This window comes from Rhinolophus ferrumequinum, chromosome 3 (assembly GCF_004115265.2).
Source record: "Rhinolophus ferrumequinum isolate MPI-CBG mRhiFer1 chromosome 3, mRhiFer1_v1.p, whole genome shotgun sequence".
Taxonomy (NCBI): domain Eukaryota; kingdom Metazoa; phylum Chordata; class Mammalia; order Chiroptera; family Rhinolophidae; genus Rhinolophus; species Rhinolophus ferrumequinum.
The window spans coordinates 77,631,149-77,657,932 of record NC_046286.1 but is presented as its reverse complement, the minus strand read 5'-3'; positions in this window follow the sequence as shown (position 1 = coordinate 77,657,932).

Here is a 26,784-nt window from a genome sequence, read left to right as displayed (position 1 = left end):
AATTTACTTTTCTAGTGTCTCACACAGAATCATAAGTTGGTAAAATCCTATTTGGTATTTTGATGCATATTTTTCAAGCAGGACTGATACTATTTTCATGTTTTTTAAAAAGGTAATTAATACTTTTATGTTATGCATAACTTTTTCATAAATCTGCTTTAAAGTTATATTATTATCATGTAAACAATTTACATATTCCTTTAATAACGTTTACTTAAAATAATTACTTTTCAAATGAATGAACAGTATCTTTACTTCTACTGACAATGATCCATATATATGTGTATATATATATATATATATATATATACATATATACGTTATTTTTATATCTTCAGTCTAATATTAGACTCTTATCTAAAATGTTACAGGTTTTGTTTAACTAATTTTCTTAGTAGCTGAACTGATAAATTCAAAAGCTGTTTGGTTCCACTCTAAACCTGAGATTATCATATACAAGTGATAACATACGAGTATATACTATGAGATAGAGAATTTTATGATGAACATCCAAACATCCTTAGGAAAAACAAAGGTACTTCCTAAATTTGTTGTTCTATAAACTTTAGAAATCTGAATTGCTAGGCAAACAAATCTATAACAAAAGTATCCATAGTAGGGCTGTGGTAAAAATGTCAGAAAAGAGAGGGAATACAATTTGGTTCATATGGAGAAAATGTAATTTTTGAAAAGAAAATTTCTACTACAGAAAAAGGCCTCATGAAAGTAAAACTTTGGGACTATTTCACATTTTTAATATAAGAAAATAAAGTTACAGTTTTTCCAAGTATTATGCCTTACTTACCTAAGCTATTTCTTCTAGATTTTCCTTTATTCTATCTAAATATTCCTGGTAGTTCAGTAACAAGAGGGCCAAATCATCTTTAAAAACAAGAATTAATTGCCATCTGATATTCTTTGGGGTGAAGACTATGTCCCCTTCCCCATATGCTCAATAATTCAAACAGGAAGGCCATTTGCCACTATCTAGTTTAAAGAGTAATAGATATTCCCACAAGAACTTTCTTTAATTGTAAAACATTATTACAGTAGAGAAAACTGGCAGATATAACCTTAGACAAACATTCAGAGTTAACATTGTTAGGAATGGGATGAAGCAGCAGCATGTCACTCCTATATGATGCACTGGGAAGAACCCAGCATAGTTTCTGTGGTATTCCTGCCAAAAGTGAATAATCGGCATCTAAGCTCAAGGATACATGAGATAAACCAAAAGTTAAGGACAATCTCCAAAATAATTAGGGTGTACTTTTCCAAAATGCCAATATCATAAAATTCAAAGAAAAATTCAAAATTTTTCCAGATTAAAGAAAATTTAAAAGGCACTATCTGGGATTTTTTTTTTTTTTTTTTTTTGCTTATGAAGAACATTATTGGGACAATTGACAAAAATCTCAATAAAGTCTATATATTAGATAATGGTATTGTTTCAATGTTCATTTCCTGATTTTGATCATTGTACAAATCCCTGTTAAAGAATTTGTTGTTTTTAGAAAATATTCACTAAATTATTTGGGGGAAAGAGGGCGTTGTATCTGCAGTTTATTCTTAAATGGTTCAGAAAAAAATAATTGATACGTATTGTGTGTGCTTACACAAACACAAACACAGAGAATCAAAAAAAGGGTAAAACAACTGTAGAAAGTGTTAACATTTTGGGAATATAGATGAAGGGTCCAGGAAGGGAAAGCTGTGTACTATTCTAGCAACTTTTCTATAAGTCTGATATATCAAAAGATAGAGAAAAAAATAATCACAATAAAAGAGAGATGGAGGATCAGAGGATTTAAGTGACTTGTCCAAAGTCATAGAAATGAGGCAAAGAAGCTGTCTGGGGCTCAAACTCCTGCTCATTGCACCATACCTCCTCACCTTCTGTCTCTGCGATAACATTTCTGTACTGTAGGAATACATCTTGGAAGAGAGAATGCGCTGGACTAGTAGCTGGATAGTTCATTCCTCAAGAACATGCTTGAACACCCTGAAAGTCATCCTGGCATTCTAAGGTAGCCAGTGCCAAGGGCAGGAGTGACAGGTTAGACAGTGTGCTTTCACCTCTAGAACCTTGTGAGCTCTCTAAGACACAAAGTCTAATACGAAACAATTGGGGCTGGAATTTACTTCTCTAAGAACTCTGATTGGCTAGGTATAAATGCCTACCTGTGGCCAGGAGCAATATCCATTCATGATAATAGTGGCAATGCTTTCATTGAAGTGGTATTCCATCCAGCCAGTGGTTTGAGGTAGAGCCACACAGTTCTCCTTACCAGGTAGAGAAGAAGGGCAATGGCTGGCAGGTTGGCAGGCACATTTGAGTTCAGGTTGGGCTCCAATGCATTTTGGGAGCCAAAATAGAAACGAAGAACCCTAGGCTGAGAAAGGGGTCCCTCTTCTGTGCTTTCAGTGCAATTTCCCATCATTGTTCTTGCCGCATTTGAAATTGCCAGTGACATTGTCAGTGTAGATGCTTGCCTGGTATACTAGATTCAAGCAACTTAAAGGCAGAGTGTGTCAATTATTGGACGAGTATGTATTGAAACTGGTTTGTGCTAGGCATTGTTTTAAGGACTGTAAATACATCAGTGAACTGTTTTCAGAAAAAAATCTGTATCCTTATGGAACGTACTTTCATCATCATCTTCAGCACCTAGCACAGTGCCTGGAACATGTGGCTTGTCAGTAATAAATGAGGAGATGCCCAGTTGTAATGGGCACTTGTGGCGATTAAGAGAAAAAGCTGTCGTGTCGTGGGCATTCAGGGACCCAAGGCGCTCAACTCAGACACACTGGAAACTAGGCATAGGCCAGAAGACTAATGCCAGTCCCACTGTGGAGACAATGGGGTTCCCAGGTCTAATATATTTGGGACTGCCTCTGGATTTGGAGGCTGAGACTGCAGGATACAATTTTTACCCTCAACAACTGAGGAGTGCTCTAAGAATTGAGGGGCGGTACCCAATACATAAGAGGCTTGCTGTGGTTTACAGAGTTGAATGTCCACAACAGGAGGGGACATTAGAAAGCATATACTCTCTCACTTCTGTAGCTTTAGAAATGTTTCTTCTACCAGAATGATTCACAAGACACCAGGCCTCTTATCTTTACCCAATCCCTTCCTCTGCAGCTACACAGGCTTATCCTTCACCTGGTAACTCAGCTTGGTCTCAGCTTGGAGGTCCCTTCCTTTAGGAAAACCTGTTATGCCTTCCTCATATCAGACCCCTTCTGTGCATTCACACAGCTCCCTAATGTTTCCCCATCAAAGCTTTTGCCACATTACATTGGAATTGGCTACATTCCTTACTACACTATAACCTGTGAGGTTGGAAATAAGTCTACCCTGTGTATAGCTGTGTCCTAGACACTAGCACAGTCACTACCCTAAAATCAATGCCAATAAATACTTACTAATTGAAAAATCTCATTCTGATTTATAAATACATTCTCAAATCACAGAGGAAAGCATATTTAATTTTCTAAAGGAGTAGTTTTCAATCTGCCTATTGGAACCCTGGGCATTCCACGGAGATACTCAAGGAAGAGAACAGTGGGAAAACAGGGGAGGTGTAGTGGCAAGCTCAACTTTTCCCTGCTTTGTGTACTAAAGGATTCTTTTTCCTTTCTAAAGCTATACTCTCATATATTCCAATACAGGGCAGGTGTGCACAAAGCTAATCGTCATCTGGGCTACATGAATGGTGTATTAGTTTCCTATTTCTGCTATAACAAATTACCATAAACATAGTGGCTTAAAACAACACAAATTCATTATTTTGGTTCTGGAGGTCAGAAATCTGAGACAAGCATCACTGGGCTAAAATCAAGCATGAAGATGTAGACATTTTTGGGGACCACTGTCCATCCTCCCACAGATAGGCTTCCTAACGTATGTGAACCTGAGCATTTTCTTGAGTGCACATTGTTAGAAACATGAAAGTCCACATTTCCCCCAAATTATCAAAAAGGATCCTAGACCCTGCTAAAACATAAATCACATCCCTAGTGAATTTAATTTAAAAATTTATTTAAACGTATTTACTTACATATTTTCAGGACTCTTTTAGAATGCATAAAATACCACTAAATTAGTGTTAACTTTTGGGGAGGGTAATTTGGCAAAATATATCAAAGTGGAAAACACACGTATACCTTAATTCAGAAATTCTCCTGCTAGGATATTTCCTTACAGACATAATTGCAAAAAAAAAAAAAAAATCCTGCAGAAGATCAGTTATATGATTTATAGCATTTATACAATGGAACATGACACAGTTATTATAAAGAATGAGGGTCATGTATAGGTGTGTATAGCCAAAGAAATTCAAGATAAATTCTTATGTGACAAAAGTTCAGACAGGGTACAAAGTATACATGCTGGTTCCCAAACTAATTTTTGGGTGGACACATGATAAATTATTAACAAAGGGGGATGGCAGAGGTTAGAAAAGACTATTTTATGCTTCTATACTATCTACATTTTCTATTGTGGGAATGTATTACTTTATTTTATGAAAAAAGGTCAGAGGCAATTAATAATAAGCAATAACTATAATAACACTGGAATCAGTAATAATGTCTAAATGCCTCACAGAGTTCTAAGCACTTTACACAGATAATTTTGTTTAATTCTCACATCTCTATGAGATAGAAACATTATTATACCCGCTTGGCAGATGAGAACATTCAGGCTCATGAAGGTTAAGCCAATTGTTCAATGTCACACAGCTGGTAAAAGAAGAGCTCAAATTAAATTCAGGTCTCTTTGACCTAACCTGATGCTCTCAACTTGTGCTGCTATTTTTGTTTCCCTGCTTGTATTTCTTTATGTTAAAATAAAAATCCTAATAAAGATTACCACATATGTTTTGATACTAGTAAAAATTTTCTCAAATGTCAAAACAAAAACTATTCTTTTCCCTAACATGTCATAAATCCAAACAGGAATGACTATATCACAAAGGCCCCAAATTTTTGAGGTTTAATATGTTCAAAATGTGAAAAAAAAATTTAATTTTTAATGAGAAGCATTACTCAAAATGACAGCAGGCATAAATACTTATAAGGAGGACAATAAAAAGAAATGAAGAGGAGGGAAAATGTAAACAGGAAGAAGAATGGGAAAGGAATGAGCAGAAAATTCACGAGATTGTGCTAACACTGTGATTTAGAGCTTTAAGAAAATGGTTTATAAAAGTAGTCTAGGCTATCATTTCTGACAGCTGTAATTTTTTCCCATTATATGAAGTAAAGAAATACTCTACTTCCATTACGGATAGGATGATGTAGGGGTATTTTTCAATGAGAAGACGATACCACTAAGTCACATCTAGCATGCTTTGTTGCAATTGCTTCCACCTACCAGCACCACTCATTTTTTTAGGGAAAATAATACCAGAAATAAATAAGCAACACATTGCCACTCCAGATTTGCATATAATCTAAAAAATAATTTGGCCAAACCTCTTTTGGGTGAAAATCGTGACTACTCCTGTCCACTCTAGTCAATGTTTCAGGAAAGTTCTGACGTGAGCCAGCAATTTAAGGATCATCTTACACGCATTCATCCTTCTGATTTCTTTTTCCCTGGCTGAATCTCTTAGGTTAATTTGCTTGCATTGCTGCTTTCCAAATGACCCTGGTGTGTATTAAGGTTGGTCATCAGGTAGTTCTCCAGATTCCCTTGGTTAAATTAATGATTCTACGTGTGTTAGGTTAATTGGTTCTGATTTAACAACTGTTGACCAGTCTCTAGCCCTTTGCTAACTACTAAAGGTCTGTGGAAATAGTACAAAGGGAGCGCCATATACCATATAACTAAACATATAAACATTGACATCAAGCTATCAAACTGTTAAATAAAATGTTTATCCCCCTATCTTGACAAAACTATCTTTAAAATAGTAAATATCTATCTATCTATCTATCTATCTATCTATCTATCTATCTATCTATCTATATCTATTAATTTTATTGGGAAACAGTGTGTTTCTCCAGAGTCCATCATCTCCAAGTCGTTGTCCTTCAATCTAGTTGTGGAGGTTGCAGCTCAGCTCCAAGTCCAGTAGCTGTTTTCAATCTAGTTGCCGGGGGCGGAGCCCACCATCCCATGCAGGAATTGAACCAGCAACCTTATTGTTGAGAGCTCACACTCTAACCAACTGAGCCATCCGACTGCCCCTAAAACAGTAAATATTTTTATGTTAAACATGACTTTCATATAAGTGAAAGAGAACAAGATTTCAAGAAAATGTAATTTTAGGGGCGGCGGGATGGCTCAGTTGGTTGAAGCACGAGCTCTGAACATCAGGATTGCCGGTTCGATTCCCACGTGGGCCAGTGAGCTGCGCCCTCCACAACTAGATTGAAGACAACGAGCTGCCACTGATCTGCTGGAGGGGCAGCCGGATGGCTCAGTTGGTTACAGCACGAGCTCTTAACAACAAGTTGCTGGCTCAATTTCCACATGGGATGGTGAGCTGCGCCCCCTGCAACTAAAGATTGAAAATGATGATTGGACTTGGAGCTGAGCTGCACCCTCCACAACTAGATTGAAGGACAACTACTTGGAGCTGATGGGCCCTGGAGAAGCACACTGTTCCCCAATATTCCCCAATTAAAAAAAAAATTAAAAAAACAAAAAAACTATGTCTTAAAAAAAGAGAAAAGAAAATGTAATTTTATTATTGTACAAATTTGAGTGCTGTGGTAGTTGCTGGTGATGTTTGAGTGAGTAATAAAATGAAGACACTCCAAACTCAAAAATTATTATATAATTAATCTGTACAATTTATTTCTCTTGCCTTTATGTCAGGAAAAAAATGCTAGTTATATTGTTAAAATCAGCATTTTCTCATAATTTGTGTTCAATTAACAGTAATGTCATGTTAGGTCACTGTAGTTCATAGATTATTTTTAATGAATTTAAATTTGGACAAACTACTCAGTTGAGGAATAGCAAATAAAATTGTTAATACAATTTGCTTTATGTATCTGTAGGAACAAAATTTAATTAAAAAAATTTAAACATTAAAGAGAAATTTATGAAATAGTTTATTTTCATCATATAAATGTCTATAACTTATGTAGTGATTTTCACCATCTTTTAGAGTAATATCTTCATTAAATCTTCATTTATATAAAATTGCTGGGGTTTCATTTGATTTGTTCAAGTTGTGAATCTAATAAAACAATTTGAGTTTGTTTTCATTGTTTGGTCAATAATTAAATCTGTATTCAATAAAGAATTTATAATGTTTTGTTTGCAAAATCTCACTTTTATTGTTCCCAGTTCCTAAAAGCTTAAGAAAGCTCCCTCTTTGAATACTTTTGTATTTCTTTATGCATTTCAGCTTTTTTCCCCCTGAGCTCCACTTTTGTATTTTCTGTTTCTAGTATGGTCTCAACATGAGCTCATTCTGGTTAAGAAGTAAAATGCAATTATATTTAAAGTGAACTCAGTTTGACTGTATTTCCATTAAAAATGTACATTAACATTTTGTTTATATGTTTTCAAACATCTTATGTTCTAAACTATTCCAAAAGATATATAAAAATTAAAATGCAAAATAAAATTATAATGATTAATACTAATTTTAATGTAAATTATTTAATGAATCTAAAATTATTTATCTGAGGGAAAATTAATAAAGTTTCATTAAATGCTTTCACAACAACAAAATTATTTACAATTCCAGCATTTAATGTCCATCTAATCATCATTTAAAAAATTGAGATTGTATTTGACTCATGTTGTCTAGACTTCTGTATATGTATATGTAGATATATACGTAAGCAAATATGAGGGTAATCGACTGTTTAATGCTGCAGAATGTTCCCTAGGTGCCATGTGAAACAACGAATGTAGATTAGGAAAGCAAGAAAATGGATGCTAGATACCACTTCATTATGTAAGAGAGTAAGAGTCTAATACAATCACCTTATCTGAGAGGAAGGAATTAACAAATTGGTTAATTTGCCCTTTCTGTTTCCTAAGTGGTTCCATATCCAAAATCTTCTTTGCACTCAGAAGCAGTGTCAGTGACAACCCACAAACCTTGATGGCATTCAGTGGTGGCCAGATACAGGAAAAGAGATGCAAAGTGTTTTCCCAAGGATGGAAAATGTGACTTCCAAAAGCACATGCTTAGGATTCTGCAGGTTCTGCCACGTCAGCACCGAGTGCTGCATGGATTGTAAGTGGCAGAAATGCCCATGAGCTCTTTCACAGAAGTCTGTGATTTGTGGGGCAACTCTGAAGGCCCAGGGCAGAAGCCTTTCCTAGGGGAGGACACCTGTTCCCATGGTGTGACCCAGCCATGACGGTGTGCCTAAGGCCTTCCTTAGGGTTGCTTTCCCCAGAGGTGTACTCATCAACCACATATAGCATTTAGGACCAGATCAGATGATGAGTCTAGCTCTTCCATAGTACAAAGAGCTTGATGCATCCGGATTTACGTGTGTCTGTGATACACCAGAAACTGCTTTTTCTATTATGATGCAGCAGTCTCTCTGACATTTTCTGCTGGGGGATTTTGGGCAAGTTGTTAGTTCTCCGAGTCTTGGTTTCTTCAGCCATAAAATGGGTTCAATAAAACTACTTCTTTCAGTTGTTATGGAGATGAAATGAGTTGATGAATCATAAAACAAACTGTTCATTACCTGGTAGATACCCATTTTCTTGATTCCTGGTGTGAAACGTACCACGCCACTCTTTATCCCACTGTTTAACCGATAAGCTTTATCAATTTTCCCTGACATATCCTCAGATTTAAAAAAAAATAGATGGGTTGTTTTCTAAAGAAAGAAATTCTGTGCCCAAGAAAGTTACTTCACTTCCTCCAAACTCTATAGGAAACAGTGACTACCATTCTATGTCAATCCTGGACAAACTCATCTCTCCCCTTTCCTCTGCCTGCACCCTTGTTGCCCCTCACTGTTGAGCAATTCCTTCAACTCTCTCTGCAGCTATACTCCTTTAAACTCACGTACACAGCCTTATGTAGGCTCTCAAGCCCACCCAACAATCCAGCTAAGTGTTCTCATTAGCTCAGTGACTATTTCAGACCTTGTGTGCCTCAGTCACGTGTTCTACCCTTCCTTATTCTCAGCAGATAACCCTGCCTCTTACTTCACAGTGCAAATAAATTCATCAGATAGGAACTCTGTCAACTGAGCCTATAAAACCAACTTCACTGTACTCTTCAATGTCTCCACCTTCTCTCTCCTTGTCTAAGTGGACCTTTCTCTTGTGTTACTGATCATATTTCCCCAAGTATCTCATGGATTTCCCATCATAAATTGTTAGACTTCTTTACTTCACTTTCTCTCTTTTCATTAGGTCCTTTCTATCAATATTTAATTATATTCATGCTTCTCTTTTGTTAAAACAAACAAACAAACAAAAAACCACCACCAACAACAAAAAAAAAGGAAGAAAAAGAAACACTCTCTAGACCTGTCTATACCTGTGTCTATAGTCTCTCTTTCTCTCTTTCCTACAAACCCTACTTCTTGAATGCGTTGTCTCTAGTCTTTGTCTCAATTTCTCCAACTTTCACACATTCTTCATGTCATTTCCATCAGGTTCCACTAGCTTTACTTTCACCAGCATCTTCAAGGTCAGGTCCACGGTGCCAAAGCCAGATTTTCAGGGTGTTGAGTAATCTTGGGCAGTATTTAATATTGTTGATCCCTCTCTTCTTCTTGAAACCCTGTCTTCTCAGGATTGCACTGACCTTTCCTTTCCTTTCCTTTTTTCCTCCATCTTCCTAGCAGAGTCTTCTCAGTATCCCCTGCCAGCTGCTCCTCTACTCAGAGTTCTGAAGCTTGTAGAGAGTGTCTCTATTTACCCTTCACATTCTCACATGGCAACCTTATCCACTCCCAGCCACAAGATAGGACACTGTTAGGGGCAACTCAAATCATCTTAGGAAGGGAAATTATTGGCTCACATAAATGATGAATCTGAAGGAGAAGACTTGGCTCTACCCAGGAATGTGATTAATGGTAGTAAGAATCTGTCCTGTGTTCTCTCTGTTCCTTAGCCCTGCTTCCCACAGCACTGTCTTCATTCTCAGCTAGACGTTCTTCCTTAACAGCCAAAAGAGCCACGGGCAGCTTTAGACTTACATGGCCTGGGATTCTAGAAGATACCAATATTCTCATATCCATTCCCTCTCTGCCCAAAAGTTAACTCACCTCTATTCACATGCTCACCCTGAACCAAGAGGCCAAAGTGATGGGGTCTTTAAAGAGTCAGTCTTGGTCCCGTCCCTGTGGTAGGAGTAGAGCAGAGTGAGTCCCAGCCACGACACATGAATGTCCTCACAGGAACGCTGAGGAAGAGAAAGGGATACTGAACAAGAAAATAAAATACACATCTATAGTCTTATTTATCACTTTTTGTCAATAGTTTTACTGCCTATACTTCTAGATTAATTATGGGTCTTGAGCTCCAGAATTTCATATCTGACAACCTCCTAGCTCTAGCTCTTTTGAGAAAATATATAGGCAAATTAAATAAAACTGTTCTAAAAGTGAACTCATAATTTACTCCCCTAACATTTGCTCCTTCTTCTGGATCCTCTCCTTCAGCAAATGGCGCCACTGTTTATCTAGTTGCTCAAGCCAGATACCTGGTGATCTTCCTGGATGCCTTCTTCCTCCTGGCTAGATATCTAAGTCTAACTGATTTTCAGGTGCTGTGACTTTTAAATTGTTCGTATGTCAAAATAATATCAAACATCTCTTTCATACCACAGTATGAAAGTAGAAATGAATTAAATAGGTTATCTGTCCATTTCTTTCAATTTCCTCTACTATGACCCTAATTCAAGCCACCAACATTTCTGTATAGACTTAAAAAAAATGTTTTTAAACTGAAATGATACTTTTGGCTTCTATTTATTCGCTTTTCCCCTTTATTTTTATTTGTTTTAAAAAATGTTGAAATTATACATGTAAATAAAGAGGCAAAAGATTTCACAAAGTTTGTTATGACAAACAGCACCAGTCCCCCTTCACCCTTCTGTTATTTATGTAGAGAGAGATACCATCACCAATTTTTAGCTCATTATTTACGTATTTGCCTCCTAAATAAAATAGTGTGTTGCCTCTTTTTGATCTTTTTCAATTTTAGGCATTTCTCATTGATTTCCCACTGGAAAAAATGAGGACTTAACTCTCTTTCCTTCCTTTGCTCCTTACGCATGTATATACCTGTGCCATCCCCTATTCCCCCAATCTAGCTGTGTCGTAATTTTGGCTTGATATTTTGGCTTGATATTCAATGCTGTACATTACTAAAACTACATTAAAGGTATTCACAGATAAAGATATCAATGATACTTTTGTCCAGCTATTAAAATATGTCTCTCTAAGTGGCCTCTTTCTTTTTTTTCTCTTCTTTTTGCCTCTTTTTTGGGGTCTGTATCATTCGCATTATAGGCTCTTCTCAGATGCCCGTTAGTGCCTGCTTGTCTGTGTGTATTGAAGAGGGAGGATGATTAGAACTCTGGGTACAGAGTGGGGCTTGTTAACTGTGAGCTTCACTGTCAGGTGATCTCACTGGGCCATTTAATTGTGAACTTCTGATTTGGTGTTTTTGGGACCTTCCCCTGGAGCAAGAAGGTTTCCTGAGGGAGAACCTTCACTTTCCTGCCTTATGAACAAAGGCTTGGCTTTCAGGACTCTAAGAGTGGAGTATAGTCAGCAGGTCTCAGTATCCAGTCTGTTTACATCTTCTAATAGACCCGTTTTTAGGAGGTCACTCTTTTTCAGCCATGCCTGGGTGGCTCCCTGTCCAGAAATCTCTCTCCAGAGAACAAGTCTCCCGACTTTCCCAAGCAGTTCACCAAACTACATGGAATGGAGTAGTAGATTTGACTGCTTCTAAAACAAACATTAGACTAGTCCTCTATTTTATTGAATGAACAAATGGTGCTTGCAGTTAGCCATGTACATATACAGAGGGTACAAAAACATGTATACACATTTTAAGAAAGGAAAACTGCATTAAAATTGTAATACTCAATATATACGGTAACGAAAGATGAATACAAGTCACGTTTGACTTCTGCAATTACAAGAGGTGCTCAAAGTGGTTACCATCAGCATCCAGACACTTCTGATTATGGTGAACTATTGCTTGAGCAATGTTGACCTAAGTGTTCACTTGTATATATTTTTTTGGCACCCCTGGTACACACACACACACACACACACACACACACACAAGATCTGACAATTATGTTTGTGAACTTGTTTTAACAATGTTGCTAACCTTTTTTAATATCAGAGGGATTATTCTTTATGAATTTGTACCAAATGGACAAACAGTTAACCAAGCTTCATATTTGGAAGTGCTGAAAAGGCTGTAAAAAAGTTAGATGACTTGAACTTTTCGCCAACAATTCATGGCTCTTGCATCACGACAATGCACCAGCTCACATGGCACTGTCTGTGAGGGAGTTCTTAGCCAGTAAACAAATAACTGTATTGGAACACCCTCCTTTCTCCCCGGATTTGGTCCCCAATAAACAAAATATCGAAAGAAAGACATTTTGATGACATTCAGGACATCAGGGGTAATACAATGACAGCGCTGATGGCCATTCCAGAAAAAGTTCCCAAATTGCTTTGAAGGGTGGACTAGGTGCTGGCATCGATGCAAAGTTTCCCAAGGGGAGTACTTAGAAGGTAACCATAGTGATATTAAGCAATGAGGTATGTAACACTTTTTTTAGGATGAGTTCGCAAACTTAATCGTCCAAACTGTGCGTGCGTGTGTGTGTGTGTATGTGTGTGTGTGTGTGTGTGTGTCTGGATGCTGATGGCAACTTTGAGCACCTCTCATAATTGCATAAATCAAACGTGATTTGTATTCATTTTTTGTTATCGTTATATATTGAGTATCACAATTTTAATACAGTTTTCCTTTCTTAAAATGTGTATACATGTTTTGGCACCCTCTGTGTATGTATGTGTATATATATATATATATATATATATATATATATATATATATATATATATATATACATATATATATATATATATCTCAAAGGGCTAGCCTGAACTGCGAGGGGTAACCCTGAGAAGGAACTACGAATAAGTCAAGACAAAATTATAACACCAAAATACAAAGATGTGCCAAAGCTCTGAGTCAGGAGATGAAGCTGGTTGAGAGACACGGGACAAACTTATAGAATGAAAAGTAAGTTTGTTAGGTGTAGGGAGAGGATGTAATAAGGCTCAAGATGCAAAATGGATTAAGTATTTGCTTTCTGCTGCAAGGTACGCCATAATATCTACTTTGTAGGGGTGTTGTGATAGTTACAGATTGTGGATGTAGACTCTTTTGCATTTTAGGCTTTTAATAATTGGTAGTAATATATCATTTTTAGTTAAGATGTTATCCCATTCACATTTCTTTTTTTTTTTTGGATACGGGCATATTTTTAGATTACAACCAAGAGAGGAACACATCTGGAAAATATTTATGAAAGGAGATATATGCTTTTGGAAACAGATACCAGTAATATATTTTAGCTGGTATTCATGGACATCTGTGTCTGAAATGACTTATTGTATTTCCTTCCCTACCTATTGTATCTGTACTGCAGATTCAAACATTTGGCAGAGACTCTAGAGAGCTTGAGTCTCCATTTCCTAAATAATAATAATAATAATAATAATAATAATAATAATAATAATAATAAATAGTAATAGTAATATACAATTCAATGCTTCATACATGGATTCACACCTGGAAAGAACATCAATAAGGTATAAAAACAAGTGCTATAGCAGTGCTTGTTATTTTTTAAATGGGACTTCTCTTAATTACTAGAAATTTTGAATCATCTCAAGTCAGTGTTTTTGTGCTTTATTTGATAGTCACATTCTTGGTAATAGTTCTCAAGAGCCTAAAGGGAATGTGCCCCAAATGCCTTAGTGAAACTCTCCTTCTCTGACATTACATATGACATTCAATGGAAATGACAAAAGATACCAAAAATCTTCGTCTCTAGAAGTCTCTGCCTAGACCCAAGGAAATTATAAGACCTTTTGTCACTCCAGTTTTGAGGGCAATTTGGCTTTCAAACCATAGTGATAAAGCATAGGTTGCTATTTTCTTATGCTGTATTCTTCTATTTATCATGGCTATCCAATGTCTTGTTTACATTTTAGTACATAATGCCTTATTAAATAATTATGTTATTTCACTTACTGTAGAGAAGCTTTTTAAAAATATCTCCTAATTGATAATTAGAAATATTGATAATTTAGTAAGTGTTGAAAAATCAGTTATAATACTTATGTTATTATTTCAGCCAAACAAAAATGATGGTAGAGAAATGAGATTACATGTTTAAAAAAAAAAAAAAGGCAGATCATGATGATTGCCAGTTGAGGGCCAGTATATTATCTCCTTTCTTGACTTTATAGCTGCTATTGTTATCTATATCTAAGTTCTATTAATTTTAAAATTACAGCAATTTTATTAACACAAAAATTGGGTGTAACTGAACTTATGAGTAGTGTTTAATGCATTATACATTTCTGATTTTTACACTCAGACACCTTTGAACATTTTATATCATGTTGAAGTCTGCCAGTTTTTCCCTAAGACATTCCATTTCATCAGTAAAAAAAAAAAATGAGAGAGAGAGAGACAGAGAGAGACATAGAGAGAGAACAGAGAGAGAGAGAGAGATAAAAGTGATCTAAAAGAAAGAATTTCATTCTTTTTACAAATGACAGAATTTTGTTCTTATAGAGTGTGATCATATTCATGATAGTAAAAAATTTTACACCAGAAAAGTCCGAAGAGGAAATTGACATGCTTTGTTCAAGGTTTGCGTTTTCAGTTTGTTAATGGGATGACATTGATTCAATTGCTGCTGATTGAGTTTTGAATGATAAATCAACCTTGAATTTCAGGGCTAAACTCAACTTGGGTCATGATGGTCTTTTTAAATATTGCTGGATTCTATTTGCTAATATTCTATGAATGTTTTAGAATATGTTCATGGGGGATATTAGAATGTAGTTTTTAAAATTTTTGCCATGTCTATCTAATTTTGGTGTCAGGAAAATGATGGTGTTATAAAATGAGTTAGAGAGCTTTCCCTCCTCTTTTAATCTCTAGAAGTCATTGTGTATAACTGAGATTATTTATATTATAAACGCCTGGTAGAATTCCCCAGAGAAGCCTCCTGAACCTCGAGTTTTCTTTGTAATGACATTTAAACTATGAATTTTATTTCTTCAACAGCTATAGGGCTTTTCATGTCATCTATTTCATCTATATTAATGATGCATGTCTTCTCTCCTTTATTTTCCTAACCAAAATATTTAGAAGTTTATTGATCTTACTGATCATTTAAAAAATAATCAGCTTTTGGTTTCATTGATTTTCTGTATTGTCTTTATTTTTATTTTATTAATTATATCTTTTGTCTTTATTACTTTCTTTTTTATTTCAAGTTTATTGGGGTGACAATTGTTAGCAAAGTTACATAGATTTAAGGTGTACAATTCTGTAATACATTATCTATATATCACATTGTTTCTTACTTCTTCGTATTTTAGGTTTCATTTGTTCTTCTCTTTCAAGTCTCTTGTGGTGGAAGTTTAGATAACTTTAGATCTTTCTCTCTTCTACTATAAGCATGTAACAAGTTTTCCTCTAAGTACTACTTTTGCTGCTTTCTATAAATTTTGATTTGTTGATTTTAATTTTTTACTTTGTTCAAAATATTTTCTAATTTTCCTTGTGATTTTTCTGTCTCATGGGTTATTACAACTTTAGAAGTGTGTTTTTAAATTTTACTAAGGTCTTTTAGCTATTGTCTTTGTGGTCAGACACTATATTTTGTATAATTTCAGTCTTTTTAAGTTTATTGAAAGTTGTTATATAGCTCAAAATGTAGTCTATTTTGGTGACTGTCCCATGTGCTCTTGAAAAGAATGTGTATTCTTTGTTGGTTGGAGTGCTCTATAAACATTAGATATAGTTGGCTGATAGCATTGTTCAAGTATTCTATACCCTTATGACTATCTGTATATGAGCTCTATCAAATATTGAGAGAGGAGTGTACTTGCAGTTTTGTCTATTTCTTCTTTGAATTTTATCAATTTTGGGTTTGTGTATTTTGAAGTTCTGTGTTTTGACTATATCATAAATTTTTATACGTTTCTGATGAACATTTTAATGTTTACCATAAGAAATGTCCTTCTTTATTCCTGATAATACTTCATACTCTGAAATTTACTTTGCCCAATAGAAAAATATATATGATTTCTTTTGAATAATGTTAACATGATATTTTTCATCATTCCACTTTTCCTCTATCTAGAAAAGTCATTTGTCTTTATATTTAAAGCAGGTTTGTTTCTTGTAGTCAGTATATAATTATTCCTTGTATTTTATTGAATCAAATAATCTCTGGTTTTTAATGGAGTGTTAGGTCATTTACATTTAATGAAATTGATAGTATACATTGGTTTAAATTTATTATCTCGCCATTTGTTTTCTATTTGTCTTGTCTGATTTTTCTTACTTTTGGCCTGCCTTATTGGATTAATGTAATAATTTTCAAGATTCCATTCTGTCTCCTCTATTGATTTATTAGCTCTAAAATATTTTAAGTATTTTTTCTAAAGTTTACAATATAAGTATTTAATTTGTACCAGTCTACCTTCAAATAACTCATTACTATAGTATACTTACATTTTCCCTTCCTAAACTTTATTGGAAACTATTTTTGTCATATATTTTACTTCTACATATGTTATTAATTCTACAATATGTTATTTTTGCTTTAGATCATCAATTATCTTTTAAATGGATTTTTTAAAGGGGAAATATATTTTATATTTATATACAGTTTTACAATTTCTGGTGCTCTTCATTTCTTTGTATAGATCCAAATTTCCATCTGGTCTTATTCCCCTCCTACATGAAGAACTTTTTTTAACATTTTTTTTGTAGTGCTGATCTCCAGCAATAAATTCTCTTTTCTTTTGTTTGTCAAAAAGGATTTTACTTTTCTTTTTCTTTTTTTTTTTTTTTTTCTTTTTTTTTTTTAGTAAAAGCTATTTTCATTGGATGAAGAATTCTAGGGTGAGAATATTATTCCCACCCCCAACTCATACTTTAAAGATGTCCCTCCAGGGTCCTCTGGTTTACAATGTTTGCATGTTGTTTTGATCTGCAAGAATCCTAATCATCATTCCTTTGCATGTAATACATCCTTTTTTCCTCTGGCTGCTTTGAAGATTTTTCTCATTATCACTGATTTTCAGCAATTTGATTGTAATATGACATGGTGTAATTTTCTTTGTCTTTTTTCTATTTGGGGTTTGTTGAACTTCTTTCATTTGTGAATCTATAGTTTTCATCGTATTTGCAACTTTTTGGTGACTTTTTTTCTGTCTTCTCCCCTCTTTCTGGGACTTCAATTACATGTATATTAGACTACTTGATTTTTTTCTGCATGTCACTGTGCTGTTTATTATTTTCTGTCTTTTATCTCCCTTTGATCTTCATTTTAGATAGATTCTGTTGCTAGGTCTTCCAGTTCATGGAGTTTCTTTTTATATTTTCAGTGTCTAATATACTGTTCATTCCCACCAGTATATTTTATAAGTCAGATATTGTGGTTCTTATCTCTAGAAATTACATTCAATTTCTCTCATTATTTTATTTTCTTTTAAATATCTGAACATATTAATCATATTTATAATACATGTTTTAATACCATTTTTCACAAATTCCATCATCTTTGTCTTTTCTTGTCTTTTTTTTTGGGTCTGTTTTTAATGTCTGAATTTTCTCACAGTTATGAGTTATATTTTTGTTCTTCATATCTGGTGAGTTTTGAGGGAATGCTGAACATTGTCAATTTTACATTGTTGACTGCTGGATTTTGTTGTTGTTTTTTTATTAGTTTGGTGTGTTTTTAAAATACTGTTTGATTAGTTTCCGGAAAGCAGTCAATCACATTTCTTTTGGATTAGTTTATTCCTTTTGAAATTCATTTTTAAGCTGTTTTAATTTGGGTCTAGAGTAGTCTTTATTTTAGGGCCAATTTGGTACTTCTTGAAGTTGTGGCCCTTGTACTCTCATGTCTTCAATGAGATTTCTCCTTTCTGATTTAAGGACACAAAAACAATTTCTGGATCAATGTGAGCTCTGGGAATTGTTTATCTTACAAGTCCTCAGTCATTGTTCTTTCCTTGAAAGCTGTTTTTGTCTGATCTAATGGAGCATTAACCCCACCTACAAACACTTTGGTATACAGAGAAAGCTTGAGGGTCCCCTACTGAAGATTTCTGGAGATTTTCCCTGTGTACCTCCTTTCTTTGGGTAATCTGCCCCATGAATTCTAGTTGGTTCATTTGTTAAATCTTCAACCTTGGTATACTCAACTGAGAATGACTGCTAGATTTTATTGTGTTTCTCTTAGCTACACCACAGGGAATTACCTCTGGGCAAAAAGTATATAAGTGATAGGAGGTCTAACATTAATTTTTTCACTTCAGAATTTATAGTCTTATGCTGGCAGTTCTCCAACATTCAAAAACAGTTTCCCCCCTATACGTTTCACCTCTTTAGATATTTATGGCTAAAAGTTAATTTCGACTGTGCTACTCACTCAGGGCAAAAGGAGAACTCCCCATATTCATTTTTCATGTTATTTATTATTGTATTCTTTGTATTGATGTTAGAGAAACAATGTGGAAAAGGTTTTTTTGTTTATTTGCTTGTTTCTGTTGTAAATTATCAAGCTTTTAATATCTTTGGAGTTGATGTATCATTTTGGGGGGAGGGCAAGGTGGAAGTGTGAATGTAGAAGAGGAAGTCTGTGAGATAATTAGGCCTAAGATTTCTGAATGGAAAGAATCATTCTAGATTATCTTTTCATTGACAGAATAATCATAATGCTTGGCACATAATTGGCTCCTCAAACACTGTCGGTCAATGAACAAAAAAGGGAAGGAATGAAAGAATGAACATAGAAGAAATCTATATAATTAGAAGTAGTATTCTTTCTTATTTAGTTGGTGCAAAAGTAATTGTGGTTTTTGCAATTGTTTTTAATATTTTAAACCACAATTACTTTTACACCAACCTAATAAAATGATGTAAAAATATTTTTAAGATCTTGTTATATATTACCTTCTTGCTCTTTAGAAGATGATACCCGTTTATATTACTTTCAACCATAAAAGCATTTACTCATTTCCTTTCGGCCCTGATAACATTGAGCTAAATCATTTTTGTCTCTAAGAACTGATGAACAGCAAACATCCAGAACCATTCATTTGTACACTAGGTCTTTAAATTTCTATGCCAACTTTCTTGCTAGAATTAGGATCTTTTAATAAAAAATAAAAAATAAAAATTTGCCTGAGAAGAATTTAAGTTATTTATACAATTATCTCATCTTAACCATTTTCTGTATTCATTGTTTTCTTTAAAAGGAATTCGTTTCAGGAATTCTAGATTACTACATTGTTTACTAACCTAGTATCAGCCTTTTAGTCTTTTCACATGAACCATTTGGTGGCCATGTTGTATAATTATGTCCTGATTTGAAGCTTTTAAAATTCCTTCAAAATTAATATCACAGTATTTTGAATAATTTGTAAAGATATAGGCAACTTAATGTGTTTTAAAGTCATCTAGATAAAGAATTCTTTTTTCTGAAAATAGGGCAGTAAAGATAAACTGAAATCTTTCCAACACAAAATAACAGAAATGATAAATAAAATATAGCAAATATCATTTTAACATACACAAATATACTCACAAAAAGTGAGGGAAATCTCCAGAGGACAAAAATATGAAGATAATTGAACACAGAGAGTGTGAGTTGTTACTTCAGCTTTCTTAGAGAGGTATGTGAATCTTGATAAACTAGAGGCTTGGAAATGAACTGAGCATACATCCATATTGAAATAGCCTGTAGGGGATTGGGCCTACACAAAGCTAAGGAGTTAAAAATTATATACATTTAAGTGCAAGGGTAGACTAAAAAATTATCTATCCCTAACACAAATAGGTGGCAAGGAAAACTTTTGGTCTCACCGAAGGAGCTAGTTGAAAATAATTAACCGTTTCTTGTAAATTTATAATCACAAACCTGATCACACAAGTTTGAGGTTTGCATTGTCATCATTTCTGTAATCTGGGAACTATATACCAATAAATTAACATAAATTTTGGTCCTAAACTCATTATAATCCTGGTATAGTTCAAATCAGATCACATAGGATTACCATACATAAAGTCTTGGGAAGGTACGCTCACAAAACAAATTCTCTCTGTTACAGTTCTGAGTTTTAACAAATGCATGGAATCATATAATCATACCACCATCAAGGTACAGAATAGTTTCATTTCTCAAAAAATTCCATTGTGCCTCTCTTTTGTAGTTAGTGATTCCCATACTCCTAACCATTGGCAACCGCTGATCTGTTTAGCATCCCTGTAGTTTTGTGTCTTTCAGACTGCCATATAAATGACACCACACAGTATGTACCCTGTTGTATACACAACATATGCAATTGAGATTCATTCACATTATTGCATGCATCACTATTCTAGTCTTTTTTATTCTTAGTTACTAATCTTTTTTCTTTTTTTTAAGATTTTATTGGGGAAGGGGAACAGGACTTTATCGGGGAACAGTGTGTACTTCCAGGACTTTTTTCGCAATCAAATTGTTGTCCTTTCAGTCTTAGTTTTGGAGGGCGCAGCTCAGCTCCAGGTCCAGTTGCCGTTGCTAGTTGCAGGGGGCGCAGCCCACCATCCCTTGAGGGACTTGAGGAGTTTAACTGGCAACCTTGTGTTTGAGAGCCCACTGGCCCATGTGGGAATCGAACCGGCAGCCTTTGGAGTTATGAGCATGGAGCCATCGGGCCAGCCCCTAGTTAGTAATCTTTGATAGTTCTAGGGTTGTATTGTTCTGATTTTTCTGGTATTTATTTTATAAATTTGAATTGTATCATGGGTATTTTGAATATTATGCTATGAGGCCCCGAGTCCTTTCAAAGTCTTGTGGAGAATGTTGATTAATGTCAGCAATCAGTCAACATTCAGACTAAAAGTTCTATCTGCAATCTGGGGCTGAGGTTCTACTCTCAGTTCAATTTTCAAAGGTTTGCTGAGCTGTGTGTGTCGGCCCTGCACAGGCCCCAATCATGGGCCAGTCTGGGAATTGGGTATTGTTTTACATCATACTTTAGTTCTCAAAGCGTCTGCTGTGCTTCTTTTTGTCTGTTCTGTACATGTACAGATCAAGGTGTAAGCTTGGCTTGTGTCAGATCAGACATGTAATTAGTGAGTCCTCTTCTCTCGCTCTCTCATTTCAGGAATTCCTCCACATTCTCAAGCTTGGAAGGTCCCTTTTCTCAGTATCTCTGGTCAGAAAAATGGTTCTACTAAAATAATTGTTTGTTTTATTTCTTTGTCCTTTGAACTACTAATGGAATTAAACATATTTCCTAATATTGACCTATTTTTGCATTCATCCAATGAACTCCACTTGGTCATAATATTTCATACCATTTATACTCTGGATATATGTATTATGTATATGTTAATATAATACACACGCACGTACACACTGCTATGGACAGAAATTGCACCCCGAATATAATTAATATGTTGAAGCCACAATCCTCAGTATGATGGTAGGGTATTTGAAAATGGGGTCTTTGGAAAGTAATCAGTTTCGATGAGGTCATGAGAGTGACGAGATTAGCGCCTTTTTAGGAAGAGACACCATAGAACTCACTTCTCTCTCCATCATGTGAGAACTCCAGCCACATGCAAGCAAGGAGGAAAGACCTCACGACACCCTGGCAGTGCTGACACCCTGATCTCTGATTTCTAACCTCCAGTTGGTTGAGCCATTTCGTCTATGGCAGCCTAAGTTGACTGATATACACATCCTGTTGGTTCTGTTTATCTGAAGAACCTTGAATAATACATATGTCTTCCTTCTTTCTCTATGCTCTGAAACAATTTAAATAACACTGAATTCTCTGTATTCTGAAAACTTAAAAGAATCATCCACAAATCCGTTTTTTCTTTGGGGTTTCTTTGATTACTTTTTTTTTTTTTTAATGTGGTTGTTCATTTGTTTAGGTTTTCTATCTCTACTAGGGTCAATTATTTTCTTTAAAATTCCTAGAAAATCACCTATTTTACTCAGGTTTTCAAAAATTTTTGCATAGTTCTGTAAAATATTGTCATATAATACATAATGCTTCCTTTTCAACTGTGGTTATTTTTGTCATTATTTTACCCTTTAAATTGAGTGAATCAGAGTGAGATTTCAAAATAATTTCAACTTGCATTTCTGTTTCTGATGTTAGTATCTTTGTTTATCCCTGGATTCATTAATGTTTTCCAAATAATTCATTAATGTTTTTCAAACATTAATGAATAAGGTTACTGTCCCCCCCACCCTTTAAGGCTATTGGTGTATTTTTTGCTGTTGTTAAATAATTTTTGTCTTTCAAATTAAATTTTGTACCTCTGCTTCTATGCTGCTATATTTCTTCAGAAATTTCCTTTTTTCTTTTTTATGTGCTTTTTTCTTTCTTGACACATTAGCCAACAATTTATTTTTTAAAGGTGAACGGTTTACATCTTTTTAGTAGCCTATGTATTAATTTAATGAAACATGATAACAGAAACTGTGAAGACTGACATTGATTCTCTTGTCTAACCACTTAGCATATTAAAAATAGTAACACTATTTTACAGTTAATTTTAATCAGTTAATATTATAGAATTTAAATATTCAATGTATATCTAAAATAATTATTTAAAACAAAACAAAAATTTTTAATGATCTCAGAATAAAGAATCTTTGTGTACTAAAGACTGCTTTCTCTCAGTATTTCTTCTTTTCTCCTTTTTAATAAAACCCCATCCAGTTAGAGGGTACATTTCCCATCCTGTCTTGCAAAAAGTTGTGAACATGAGACTATGTTCCAGCCCAAGGAACTGAGTGAAAGTTCAACCTCAATATCACCTTCTTCAAAGGGAATTACCTACCCTTTATTTTCTCCATTTCGTCTTTTATGTGGGCTGGGTTGGAACTGAGAGGTGCTACTAAGGCAATACTAGCGTGGAATGTCTTTGTTCAAATGTTAAAAGGTGACCACTCTGGGAAAATAAAGATGAGTTTGCTTTGTAATTGAATTGGATAAAGACATTCACTTTGGACAGATGATTAGCAAAAAGGTGGCCCTTTGGATGGACTAATGATCAAAGCTGCTGTTTTTTCCCCTTATCCTTAAGCCAATGCTACAATAGAGAATTTTACCAGTGGGCCGGCTTCTACCACGGGAACAAGATGACACCCTAAAGAATGGTCAAACAACAAGAAAGAAGGAAACTGAGTCCCTGGAATACAGGGTCTACCTCATGTCTGTAACATGAGGATGAAATGGATTTATATCTTTTTTGAGACACTGGAGTTTGGGGTTTCACTGTTGTCATTACTAAGCCTATATCCTAAGTATACTTTGGTTCCTATTCTACATGAGGTATTGATTTGATACTTGATATTGACTAAGTAAATTCATCTCTCTATTAAACTCCCAAACTCATTCAGTGCAGGTAATATCTTCAACATAAGATGAAATTCAGTCCTTTAATCAGAATGTCACACACACAAAAATTGGATCTTGCTGATACATTCTTAAGTACAATGAACTTTTGTTATATATTTGAATAGTTTTTATTTTATTTTTCCATTTTGCTAAAGGCTATGTGAAGTGGATATCATTCAGCTTACTAGTATAATTGCTTTTCTTATTTTTTTCAGTATGTTTCTGGATAGAACGATCTGTCTCTTAGAAAAAGAGGGGATTCCCTCCCCCCCAGTAATTCATGGAGTATTTCCAGTCAGTCAACCCCAACCACAATTTCAAGAGACTACAAAAATCCCATTTTTAGGAAATAGTGACTCTACAGATGTGCAATATGTCAATCACCACTATTGCAACTTTCCTTTTTTGTGCAGATAGTGAAAATAATGGCCTCCCTTTGTGACAACTAAATTTGGGCACACCTAGTGTTTGTCAGACCAAGATTCTTTTCGTGCAGGATGCTATATTTATATATGCAGTACCACATTTTGATAAATGTTTGTTAAATACATAATATGTGCCAGGCACTATGCTACACATAAAATATAAAGATTATCTTTACCTTTGAAACACATATCAGCTACTAGTTGGAAGAGACAAATGAGTAAAGAGATAATTTCATTATAAAGTCGTAATTTCTACAAAAGCATTGTGCTAGTCAGTTATCAATTTATTGCCTTGCAGCTCCAAATCCATCCTTCATTGCCTGCTTGAGGGGCACTAAAACATTTATCTCTTGCCAGCTGGTACGATGTTAAGCTTTGTCAATAGAGGGCGCTAGAGGGCCACTGCAGGAGGTAGGGATGGCTCTTCCTGGTTCCCTGAGCCTTCCAGTATTCTTGCTCCTGCAATGCTAGTTTGGCATTCAAGATGTCCACTGGAAGTCACCTTCAGTGATTTTCAGCAGCACCCCTGCAGAAGTCTTTGCAGTGAGATCCAAAAGTGCCCCAGTAGGCTTTCCAGTGGTAAGTGTAGCAGTGCCCCCCAAGGGAGTTTGCAGGCGAAGCGCTGTAATCATCTTAGCTGGCCCTTGGTGGGGAGTTTAGTGGCATCTCCCATCTCCAGGTAGGAGCTTCTGGATGAGCCTGCCGTCACTCCAGCTAGTTTCACATCCGTGCAGTAAAGTTCCGTGGTACACCCTCATGGGTGGGTTCAGGTGAGTTCCATGGATGTCCAGAGAGTAAAACAATACTTCTTTTGGGTGACTTTCTGGCTTTTCTGGTGAGTCCAGCAAGTATCTGTCCAGGCGCCCAGTCAGCTCAACAGCAGCCCTAGCAGGCAGTCCCAGAAAATCTCAGCAGCACCCCAACAGGCAGTGTCCTATCAGCTAGCCTCAGCCCACCGGTAGTGCTGCAGGAGGCTTCCAGCTTGCAAGTCCAGGCCCCCACCGTTCATGCCCACCAGCCTCAGATTGTGAACCAGCCCTGGTCGAGAGCAAGCTTCTCCATCATCCAGTGGGCAGCAACTACCCCAAAGAGGGCTGAGTCCCAGTCTTGGGGGAGGGCACCCTTCCTTGGGTAGTCCCTCAGCTTTGTGGTATTCTTTAGAGTTCTCTGTCTTCCCTTTTAGTAGTGTTCTCTGAAAAAAGTTAGTAATTCTTTATGTTAAGTCCTCTCTTTTCAAATTACTGTTCTGTTTCTCTCCTTACTGCACCCTGACTTATAAGCACTATCATTTTATCTTAATCATAAATAAATTGATTGACCCTAAATTAACAATGACACATAGAACACTTTATATGGCTATAATAATATGCCAAAATACCAATATTTACATGTTTTTCCTCTTTGCTTAATAATGTATATACCTTAAATAATCACAGATTTTTCTAATCTTTTTCCCACTTAGAGAATCACTATAAACTTCTTTTTATCTGAAAAATATGTCTGAATGACCCATTCTCATATCACCTAAAAATGAATGCTGAGGAAATAACAGAGTGTGTCATGACAGAGTAAATTATTTCCCCAGTCAAGAACCAAATGAATTATAAATTTCACCCAAACGTTCAATAATCCACTAGCCTTGGGAATTAAGTTTGTAAAAAATGGAGTATAATCAGCCAATGCTCAGCTTAACTGCCTCAGAGACACAGAAGTTTCGGAATGAGCCATGTGTGTGCAAAGACATACGGTGGGTCTACAGTTCAGTAGCCAGGTGAGTGAGATTGAATTAATGCTTTTTTAAAAACATCAATCATGGAACATTGTTTTACATCTTCTGGAAGCAAGTTTTCATGGACTTCAGGGGGGGGGCATTATCTTTATTACTTTTACTAATACAGAAGTTTGAGGCAATATATTCCAGAATTCAGTTTAGCAACACAGCAACACTCTACCTGGATGCTATGGTGTGAAACATACAGTAGGACACAAAGATGAACCCAGTCTTGCCCTTAAGAAATGTATAATCCAGTAAGGAAGAGACCATGTATATGACAAATAGAACTTAGGACAAGGCCAAATGAGTGATAAATAAGGAGTGTGGCCGCCACGAGAAAGTGACTCCCAACCCCCCAGCTGCAGGGAGTATAACTGATCCAGGCCCCAGCTGCAGAGCTCTGACAGTCATCACAGCTTTATGCTGAAGCCACACTTCTTACCAGCTGCTCCCAGCCAAACACTGAGAGTGGCAGCCATTTCGGGGAGAAGCTAGACTTCTGTGATGGAAGACTTTGGCCTGTGATCTTGCTGAATTTTCCTTACAATTAATTGCACTGCATCCAGCTTTCTTCCTTCCTTCTTTCTGCTTCACATCACAGCCTGATGGCTCACCCTGCCTCCCTTTACTCCCTCCTCACTTTTTTCACAGCCATAGCCTCTAATGAAGTAGTTGTACATTTAATCCCATCGTGGCTGTGCTTCTTGGAGGACCTAGACTTACACACAGAAAAGCGACATGTATAAAAATATAGACAGAAATGCTCATTCTTATAAATCCATTTCAGAGAACGTATCATTTAATCCAGACCTTGAAGGAAGAGTTGGCTTTTGGGAAGAGAAATGCAGGAAAAAGACAGGCTGGGCCATGGGATACCAAATGACATGGTTAGAGCAAGTAGCCCATTATGGCCAGAATGTAAAA